Below are 11,900 nucleotides of genomic sequence, written 5' to 3'. Positions count from 1 at the left end.
TGCACGCTCAATCTCTGGTAGGGGGCTTATACGAGGGAGCTGATAGATGTTTCTCTCACACATGGTTCTTTCTCTCTCTCTCTTTCTCTCTTCCTCTCCCTCTAAAAATCAGTAAAAAAAAAAATCTTTAAAGAAATAAAAGTATGCTGCATTTGTTTTTGAAAGTCAAAGATAGTATTACTATGTGAAGCCACACTTATTTTATTATGTACTCAAGGGTCTCTTTGAGGCTGCCTTGCTGTGTAACACATTCTGATTTGAATGCTTATTCTTTGTAACTTTTAAGAAAAACACACCCTTTGTAGTGGGTGACTTTTATGGTGAAAAGAACAAGAGAGGTAGCACATTTTAGAACTTTTATTATGTGTAACACATCATGTTTGTTGTAGTACATCATAGACCATTTCATCAACCAGCCTGCTTATTTTTCTTAACATTTTGGACTCGTATTAAGTAAACTGAAACATTGACTTACAATGTATGCAAAAAATTGTGAGTGACTGAATTATGAACTAGACCAAAGAGAAAAAGAAATTAGCGCCAGTACAATTTAATTCACTGAGCTTTTGGTATCAAATCACAAACCAAGTTAAAATAGATCAAATGATTGAGCAGTATTTAAAAGGAAAGAACAGTTTCCTACAAGGGGTCCTAGGCTATTTTTTTAAGAGGTTAGCAAATAAATTCACAGAGGATTTCAAATTACACAGTCACAAAATGGCTCTTTGTATAACTTCTCCTTAAGACATTATGAAGTAATTAATTACATATTTTTTCATTCAGTTGTGGTTAAAATAAATACGTATTTCTAGATAAGTACATATACATGCGCATACATGATACACACACACAAGATGCAATTATCAACTTGAGAATTATTTATACCAAGAAGAAATAATAAAACAAAGAACACCTATACTTTACTAGAGGTAAAATTCAAGAGAGTTGCTTTTTCCCTCCAAATCTATTCAAGAAAAAAAAAAAAATGCACCTTGCTTTTCAGATCCAGTGTCTGAAGTTGTATCCTTTAAGCCTGAATGATGCAGCAATCAACACCCAGCACCTCTAATTAAGTGCTCAATCACAAGAAGAATCTACTCAAGAGCTTGCTCCTGAAACTACATCCTCTTACTTCTGCATCATCAGCTCCTTTCTCAAGTTAGTTCTTCCGATAGGCATTCAATCATATTCTCATATTTAATACAGAACTCTACTCTACCCCATTGTGTATTTCCTCACCTTCCATTTTTCCTCTCTTTTTCTGTATTTATATATTCTTATAATTAACAAAATGTGTACATAAATTATAAGAAATAATAATTTTCTTTACATTCCATGAAAATGCAATGTAAATATATATTTTTATTTTGCCTTATAGATTTTACCTTAAGTTACAAGCTACAAATAAATTGATATCTCAAACTGTTTTTTTGTTTTCTTTCCCAGGCCCCATTGCTCATCTACATCTCCAAAACCAGCTACCATCATGAATAAGTCATTTAATCAAGGCATTTCTTATAAATTTTATACGTACACATCCCTATACTTGTATTAAAGCATGCTTCTGCATACATATATCTGTGCACACACACATGAACATTTATGCATCCACATAGACACACTCATTTTAAAAATGAGCAAACTTAGAAAATTAGGTACAAAACATTTTAAAAGCTTTTTGCAGGTCACAGAGCTAGTAATTGATGACATCAAGATACAATACAGACATTCTCACTCTGGAGTTCCTATACTAGTACTTACTTAATCAGTTATTCTATGTTCAATAAATACATTATATTGATTCTCGTGCATCTCTAATAGAAATTGCTAATGTTGCCATGTGCCATTAGAGTAATGCAATGGCAAATATTTTTACTTTGTTTGAATTAATAAATATTTCACCAGCAATTAAATACAAATTTCTATTTTAATATAACATTGCCAAAAAATGATTTTTTTTTTATCAATCTGATGAATGTGTGGTGTATGTGTGGTATCGATATATTCAAGTTTCATTTCAATTGAAATTTCTTTTATTGTTAAAAGTTGACACTTTAAAACATATTTAATTTCCTCTTCCATGAATTTCATATGCATTATCTTTGATAATTGTTCACCCTTGTTTTTTATAGTTCATAGAAATATATTTTATATGTTCTGAATTTTATTGTTTTATTATATACTAGAGGCCCAGTATATGAGTGAGGTCTGGCTGGCCTGCCCCAGTTGGTGCCAATCAAGCCTGACTGGTCAGGGGGAGGGACCATAAGGAATTGGTAGGCTGGCCATGCTCTTGATCTGGGTGGGAATGGCCAATGCGGGGCAGGGCCTGTTAGGGGGAGGGGTTGGCTCCACCTTTGATTGGGTTGGGGGGCAATCAGGAATGGTTGGCCGGCCAACCCCATCCCCTGGTTGAACTCCTGCTAAAGAGGAAATTTGCATATTAGCTTTTTATTATATATATAAGACTAGAAAATTCCTGCATTGGGGCTTCCTGCTGCAGTCACTGCCCTGCCTTCTTCCCTTCCTTCTCTCTCCCCTCCCCGTCCCCCTGCTTGTTTGCTTCTCAGCAGCTTTGCTCTTTCTGCAGCACTTGGCTTCTTTCTATGCTGTCTTCAGTCTTCTCTCTAGCCTAAATATGCAAATTAACCACCATTGTGTTTGGATTAATTTGCATACTCACCCTGATTGGGCTGGTGGGGGTAGCTTTTAGACATAGTGAATGGTGAATGTACGGTTCTTTTTTATTAGATAGGATGCTAAAAATATCTTCACGTATTTTGTCCCTTTTCTTTTAATTTATGTTTTTGTCATTTTTGTTTTATGATTTAATGTAATTAATCTGTTTTGTTTTATGAGTTCTGAAAATTTTTATCATATAAACTAATAATGATATGTACTCTGAATTATTATTATTTTAAAAATATGTTTCCATTGATTTTTTAGAAAGAGAAGAAGGGAGAGGAATAGAGAGATAGAAACATCAGTGAGAGAGAAATATTAATTGACTGCCTTCTGCATGCTTCCTACTGAAGATCAAGCTGGAAAAGGGCATGTGACCTGACTGGAAATCAAACACTGACCTCCTGCTTCATAGGTTGCTTCTCAACCACTGAGCCACACTGATCAGGCTTCAAATTATTTTTTTAATACCAATTTTATAGTTGATCCTGAATTCATTAGCAATTTATCCTGTTGTATGTTTTAAGAAAATTATCTATTTCTCCTCACCCTACTTATCAAATACCTACATATAGTTTAGTCCTAGAATAGATACATATATTAATGAGTAGAATAAATATAAAGTCTACAATCTGGCCTAAGAATATCTGATAATTGGGAATGGGAAGGATAAGAGGATATTAATTGTATAATTTACTAATCATCAAAGTATTTCCCAACCTTTATAATTTTTAGAGTTATGTTACCACGCACTAATTTTTTTTTTATTTTTTGTTTTCTAAATCTATTGAAGTGATTGTATAATTTATATTTAAATAGGTTAATGTAGTAAATGAATTTAATAAAGTTTTCAAAACTGAACTATGTTTCTCAACCTAAAATAAGTTCTTCTTACTTATGATGACTTAAAATTTTTCACACATAGGTAAATTCATTTTTTAAATACTTCAGGAATTTTCTTTCCATATTTATAAAAAAAATTGATTTATATATTTATTTTTGGATAATGTCCAGTATGATTTTCCTTTTAAAGATTTTAGTAGCCTTATCAACTGAGTTAAATAGATTTTGCTCTTCTTCTATTTCTTGAAACAGCTTTTAGAAACTAGAAAAAATATCTGTATTCTTTTAGAAACTAGAAAATATCTGCATTTTTTTTTCAAAAAACTTACATGTAATATTTGTATACATAACTTTTTACTATTACTAGTGTTTTTCATGTTCTTAAAACTGATTGCTTTTTCATATTAACTTAAAGTTGATTTTGATAATGGTATTTTATAGAAATTTCACCATATGTCATCTAATTTTTCAAGTATGTTTACAAAGTTTTTCTATCTTTAATCTGTTAAATATTTGTTTAGTGTACCATATGTGTCTAGCCCTCTTCTATATGCTCAATGATATTTTATATCTGAATGGAACAGGCTGTGCCAATATTTACTTGGTAAATATCAGCCTTGAGACCATGCCTAAAAAGGCTACTCAGTGCTCAAACCCTCAACTGGCAAATAGCTTTGTGGGATATTCCTCAGGGAACAGAAGGACTAAGCTAAGGCAGGGCTTGAACTTTGAATTGTCTATTTGTGTGAAGTTCTCATTTGTTTGGACTGAACTAAATCTGTCTGTGTTGTCATTAGTGGGGAGAGAGTTATGTAGGCTCAGTGGAAGAAGTGTAAATCTGTAAAGAGAAAAAGCGATGGTTGTCTAGTTTTTATATCTGTGAGTCCAGACTATTTAGTAAGTTACTTTTTTTCATATATAAAGAAATAGGTTGTTTTTTAATCGCTGCATAGTTCTCCAATATATTATTTAAATATATTTTCTTAGATGAAATAAGAGGTTCTTATAAGACATGTTTTTATTTTGCATATGTACAGATTTCTCAAAAGTGATATTAGGATTGTTCATATTGTGCTACATAATAGGAACTCTCAAATATTATAGATGGAAAACAGTACATGTGTATTTTAGGCCCAGTATAGATTCAGAACATTCAGAAGTATTGGAAACAACGTGGCAATGAGAGATTCAACATGTCTTCATAGCTAAAACTTGCAGCTTCGTCTGCAGGGCAGGGGAAGAAAATACTAGATTTTCATGTAATCAATTAGCTCTTTTGGCAAAAATAACAAGTGACATTATTCACAATCCATTGGTCTACCCATATCTTTTACTATATATATACATATATATTTTAATGTTTAAAGTATTATACTTGTCCCTTTTTTCTCCCCATTGGTCCCTCCTAGTCTGCCCTCACCCTTGCCTGAGGCCTCCACCACACTATTGTCTGTGTCCATGGGTTAGGCATATATTATACAAGTTATCTGGTTGATCTCTTCTCTCCTAGCCACCCATCGCTGTGGCTTACTCATATATATATATATTCTTTTTTAATTCTAGTTATATGTTTTTAAATATTCTTATTGATATATAGAATAATCTATACATTCTAATCACTCATACCTTTTCTGTTACACATGTTGTATATGGTTTGTATCAGTTGGTATCTTGTCTCTTCATTTTGCTTAAAACCTTATCATTTGTATATAAATGTTTAACGTTATATAGCCATGTTTACTAAATCTTCCTTCTTAAAATGTAAGTAGTACCAGTTATTGATATTAGAATCTAGTTTTCCATCAACCCCAAACTGTTTCTCAATCTTGTTTGTCTTAACCAGAAGCTTTTAACAATATTTCTCTCCTTTTTAGACATTGAAAATTTGACATTTTTGAACCTAGCTTTTATATTTGTATAGCAAAATAACCCAGGAAAATACTCTATACATATTTTTAAAAAATCATAAATTTATGCCTCTTCTGTTTGTTGGAGAAATCAGACACTGAAACAATTTTTTATCTCAATACCTCCTCCAAAATAATTTTGGGAAGTAAATATGTAAAAAAATACAGAATTTGAGGAAAATACTTAAGAAAGTACAGAGTCATTCAGAAAAGTTGAGATAATCCTAAAACATTGCTGATTTTCAAGAATGATTTTTTAAAACATCAGATTAAAATCACAATTTAAGAAAATATTTGGAAACTGATAGTAATCATTCTGAGTAAGCACTTTAGCTAAATTCAAAACTATGTTATTTTATCTGACCACAATGACTAATTTTTAAAAATAGATTTAAAATGTGTACGTCTTCATAAGGATATTGTGAAGAGAGAAGAAAATGTTTGAAACAATGCATGCATAATTGAAATTTAATATTTTCTTTGATGCATTCTCATAAAAAGAAATAAGATTATGCTTTTATCTATAATATTGTATTTTAATTATAATAATTATTATATTATGGGTATACACATATTCATTTAGTGTATCATATCCTTTCAAAACCAATGATATGATCCTGAGTCAATTAAGTAATAATTGCTGTAGCTTAAATTATTGCAGAATTTATTATCAAAGAACAAATTGCCTCTAGGGTAATATTTATGAATCCTACAGTGATAAGTGGATATTATACCACTGCTATTTTTTATATAATATTTCTTCCCCTGGTAAGTTAAGTGATATAGCCATGTTTACTAAATGGTAAATGCATTAACATGAATATGAAGCATTTTTGTGCTAATTTATTTATAAAATGAAAAGAAATTATTTTGTGTTCTACAAAGAAGATAATTTAACTGCTCTGTAGAAGCTAGAATTTATCATTACATTTAATTAAGTCATCTGATGATTATTGTCTATGACTTATTTTATTTTGAAGCAATTTCAGAAAAGATGTCAGATATGTGTGAAAGTACAATATTATTGAAGCCTTTACTGTTTTTATTAATGGTAACCTTTTAATTTCAGTACATGTTTAAGCTTCACTGAAGTTTAATAAACTATACATGAAACTAGAAAAAAAAGAAAATGGAGTTTTTAAAAGTTTGTCAGTTTCCCTCTTACTCTTTCTAAATTCTTCATTTTTTCTTCATACTTGTCTTACTCTCATGACTGAAGTTTATTGAACTTTATTAAAATAGAAAGATGATGAAAATAAAATACCTATCTGGTAATTATAAGTTTTATCAATGTAGGCACTCAATTGACTGATTTAAATTGGTAAAACTATATAGAAAAAATAGTAAGAATAATTTTAACATTCTTTAAAATGTATTCTAAGAGTAATCTATGGCACATATTTCAATCAACATAAATTCACATTAATTATTAGGAAGTATAATATTACTGTGTTTTGGCATTTGAAAGATCTATACCACATTGACAATATTAAAAATAAATTGAAAATGCAAAATGAGCCCAAGCCTGTTTGGCTCAGTGGATAGAGCGTCGGCCTGCAGACTGAAAGGTCCCAGGTTCGATTCTGGTCAAGGGCATTTACCTTGGTTGTGGGCATATCCCCAGTGGGGGGTGTGCAAGAGGCAGCTGATCTATCGATGATTCTCTCTCATTGATGTTTCTGACTCTCTATCCCTCTCTCTTCCTCTCTGTGAAAAATCAATAAAATATATTTTTAAAAATAACGAAAATGCAAAATGATATTGTACTTTATCAATAGTTTCGATTTAAAACAATTATAACTTAAAAATTAAAAAAAATAAAAACTACTGATTTTGAACTGATGAAATGTAAAGGACAGAAATATTTTAAAATGTTGGGTATATAATTTTTAATGAATATTGTGACAAAAGGGAATTATTTGGAAAATAATACTCTATTGAATTAAGTACCAACATTTAATGAAATTAAAAGCCAAGTGACAAGAATGGTGGAATAAATGGCCAGAACGACCAGTTGCTATGACATGCACTCCAGTGGCCAACCAGCCTAATGGCAGCTCCAATTGCCTCTCCCCACTTCCCACAGCCTCTCCTCCTGGTTGGTCCAGCCCCTATCACTCCCTCCCTGATCATGGACAGGGTTAGCAGGACAATCTCCCACATTTGGCCCCCATCCCTGCTGGCCCAACCCAAATGGCCCCCAAGGGATGGGCCAGCTGGACCTAACCCATGCAGGAATTCATGTACCAGGGCTCTAGTGTCTATAAAATAACAATAAGCATTACGGAGTCAAGAACACCCTACAGTGTTTTAGCAGAACCTTGAAATAGGAATGGCTTCCCCATATGTCTTCCTTTTAAGTTTTCCTAGTAGATAAGAAATGTATGATTCCCTTCTCACCATCTCTGACTCTTTTGAAACAATGGCTATAACTCTAGTGCAATCAAATAAGTGAAACATCACTATTAACAAAAAAATATAAATCCTGATGCCCACCAGCCAATCTGGGGTGAGTATGCAAATTAACCCCAAACCTGGCAGGTTAATTTGCATAAGGAGGCTGAGAGGCTGAGAGCAGGCTGACCACTTGCATGCGCTGGCCACTGAGCAGAGAGGGGGCAGGGAGGCAGGACGCTGAGCAGGCGCCGAGTGACCAGGGATCGGGCAGGAGGTCTGGCTTTGTAGCCAAGTTCCCAGGTTGCTCTGGCTTGGACGGCTGGGCTGGGGGCATGACCGGAGCCACATGGTGCCACTGGGCAGATGCCACCAGTACAGTGAACACAACGCAGGCCTGTAGAGCTGGAGGTGTACCCCCCAGTGGTGGCCGCATGCCCGGGTCCAGCTGGACCTTCTGGATGCCAACGCTGACCCCATTCAGACACTGCAGGGTGAAGCCCGCAGGCACGCAGCCTGCATAACCTCCCCCGTGGTCATGGCTAATCCCTCTCTCCTCCCACATCCCCATTCTAGGGCCAATCCCCAACCCAGAATGGAACCTGTACCCTCACCTTCCATTGTGCCCTCACAGCATCCTCTCTATGGGCCCGCCCAGCCGCCTCCCGCACCCAGGACTGAGGCCCTAGGAGTCTGAGCTGAGGGTCCCTGCCCTGTGTCTTTGTGTAACTGCTGGGAGGCCTCTAATTATCTCAAAGGGGCACTGGCTCTCACAGCTTCCTGCATGTCCCAAGTCAGGTCTGTGGCCTAAAGGGACCCAGTGTGCAAAGCTGGGTCGTGCTGGGCCCCACTGTGCCAGTCCTGGGGATTTGAAAAGTGGACCACAGGTGGTTCAGGAGCTTAGGAGTTCTGCTCCAGACCTGAGAGGATGCACTCTCCACATCCAGCACACTGCTCTCCAAGGCCGCACGGCACTCTCTGGTGGCCTGAGAGCCAGCGGGCCCGTGGGAGAGCTGATGAGGGCCCTGAGCAGCCCTGGCACATTTTCTTAGAAATGTAAAGTCTGTCCGTGTTCACCAAGGGAGCCCTGAGCCTCTAAACGTGACCAACTTACATTTGTAGACTACGTGTGTAAACACACTAGCAAATCCAGCAGCCACCAGGGGCTGATTTTCACTTTAAAAACAGAGATCCCGTAATAAAAATTACTTCTAAAAATGTTCCTCTGTACCACATGCCCATGCCGGGCACATAGCTGATGCTGTTAGAGTGTGTCTGTGTACATTAACTCTCATACCACGTGCATTTGTAACCTTTGAGATTTATGAACTTTAGAGACTATAAAGATTCAAATACAAATTGTCCAGGGATTCACTGGGTCTCAAGGACTGGAAGCCCTGAAGGCTGGCAGGAAGGGCGCTGACCCCACATCTCAGCCTGTGCCCAGAGGCCAGTGTGCCCCTGCAGGAAGCTGGCTGGGGCTGCGGTGGAGCAATGGGGCAGTAGGGGGAGGGGGGAGGAGATGGGCCGCTGCAGGGCATCTGCCCTGGGTAACAGGGCCTGGCTCTGTGGGCTCCTGTGGGTGTCGCTCAGGAAGAAGAAAGATTTTTTAGGAAGGTGTCGGTGTGACCCACTGGCACAGCCACAGTGCCACAGTGAGGAGAGGACACACTGGGCTCATCAAAACGAAAGCCATCTGTGCGTCAGAGGACACTGTCCACGGTGAGAAAATGCCCGAAGTGCCTGCAGGTCCACGTCTGTGAAGGGACCGACACCTGGGATCTGGGAGTGCTCCCCTCACTCAGCCCCAGCACCAGCCTGACGGAACGTGGGCAAGGGCCTCAGATAGACATTTCTCTAAATAAAATATGTAAATGGCCCATGAGCAGCTAAACAGATGCTCAGCACTCACCCGCAGGGAAACGCAGCAAAGGAGAGATGCGATGCCACCTGCAGCCACTCCCTGGCGGGATGAAGCCCCGCCCTGAAACAGCAGTGCCTGGGCGGGGGATGCAGAGAAACCTGCGCTGCATCGCTGGTGGGAAGGTAAAGTGGGGCAGCCACTGTGCAAACAGCCTGGTGATTCCTGAGAAAGTGAAACACAGCCCAGCTGGTGTGCTCAGGGGTTATCATCCGGTGCACCTGGAGGTCACGGTTTGATGCCTAGTCAGGCACATGTCAGGGTGCAGGCTTGATCCCCAGTGGGGGGCATGCAGGAGGCAGCTCATCAATGATGTTTCTATATCTCACTGTTGATGTTTCTCTCTCTCTCCTTCTCTGAATTCAAGGGGGGAAAAAATCTATCTAATAAATCCTTCCCCTGGTCGCTGGGTAGCCTCCTGCCCCTGAGGGCTCCAGACTGTGAGAGAGGGCAGGCTGGGCTGAGGGGCACCCCCATAGTACATGAATTTTCATACACCAGGCCTCTTGTAAAGTAATATAAAATTAAAACTAGTGAAGATTTCAATACAAGTTACTACTTGCTACTATAATTTTTTAAACAATTCACAATTCCTAATACACTTGTGATAAATAAAATCAAGACTAATTTACTTTGTAAGTTTACTAGTATACTAAAATGTGAAAATTTAATTATTATTCTTTTATGAGATGCACATTTGAAAAACAAAAAGAAAAAAAAATAGTTATAGAATTTCACTTATAGTGGGTTTCCAGTAACATTAACCCTATGATATTTCAAAAGAATATGTTCATAAAACGATTTATATAAAATAGCACTTTTATAGTAATAAAATGGTCTGAAACTATTTAACTTTCCAGTTTAATAACTAAGTTATATGTGTGAAATTGTATCTAAAAATACTTAAAGAAACAAATTGTCTAAAATGGCCAGATTAATAAAGAATAAAACACTCATGAATAATACTTATTTTGAAGTTTTATTAGAAACTAAAGGCCCAGTGCACGAGTGATATCCGACTGTCCTGTGGGATAGGGCCTAAAAGGTCAATCAGACATCCCTCTCACAAACCAGATCTGCTGGCTTTCAACTACTCACCTGCCTGCCTTCCTGATTGCCCCTCACCGCTTCTGCCTGCCAGCCTGATCACCCCCTAACCTCTCCCCTGCCAGCCTGATTGATGCCTAACAGCCCTCCCCTGTAGGCCTGGTCACCCCTAACTGCCCTCCTCTGCTGGGCTGATTGCCCACAACTGCTCTCCCTTGCAGGCCTGGTCCCTCACAACTGCCCTCCCCTGCTAGCCATCTAGTCTAGAACCACCCCACAGATGGCCAATTTGCATATTACTCTTTTATTAGATAGGATAGAGTCCTGGTGCATGGGTGGGGGCCGGCTGGTTTGTCCTGAAAGGTGTCCCAGATAAGGGTGGGCATTTCCTTGGGGTGTGGGGTGGCCTGGGTGAGGGGCCTGTGGTAGTTTGCAGGCCTGCCATGCCCCCCTGGGAACCCAAGCAGAGGCCCTGGTATCTGGGATTTTATTTATCTTCTACAATTGAAACTTTGTAGCCTGGAACAAAGCCAAGCCTCCAGCTTGCTACTTGACAACAGCCATTTCTGTTGGAATTTACTTATCTTCTATAATTGAAACTTTGTAGCCTTAAGTAGAGGCCTGGGCCAGTCAGGTGTGTGGAAAGCTTGTCTTCCTCTGATGCTGGGGAAACCCAAGCCTCCCTCCTGCTCTCTGTGGGCAATTAATTTGCATAATTGCTCCTGATTGACTGGTGGGCATGGCATGTGGACATGGGTTGTGGGTGTGGCCAGATGATGGTTAATTTGCATATTACTCTTTTATTAGATAGGATAAGTAATCAATAAAATATAATATGAATATTTAGCTAACAGTTACTTGAAAGATTTAAAAATATTTTCTTGTATTAGCACACAGATTTTAAACGTAAATTTTTTTTAAAAATTGAAATGTAATTATAACGGTCTTCACCAGACTCATCTTTAAAATGGGTCTGCCAGTGGTTTTCAAACAGTGATAGCAATGAGGCAATTTGGATGTTCTGTATTATCTGTTGCATAAAAGATCAAATATATTTTTGTCAATACCATTCAGTTTTAGAGACAATTAATAATGTCCCATTTATT

The sequence above is a fragment of the Pipistrellus kuhlii genome, unplaced genomic scaffold (genome assembly GCF_014108245.1).
Source record: "Pipistrellus kuhlii isolate mPipKuh1 unplaced genomic scaffold, mPipKuh1.p scaffold_m20_p_2, whole genome shotgun sequence".
Lineage (NCBI taxonomy): Eukaryota > Metazoa > Chordata > Mammalia > Chiroptera > Vespertilionidae > Pipistrellus > Pipistrellus kuhlii.
The sequence above is the reverse complement of the archived record's forward strand: the minus strand, read 5'-3'. Positions refer to the sequence as shown.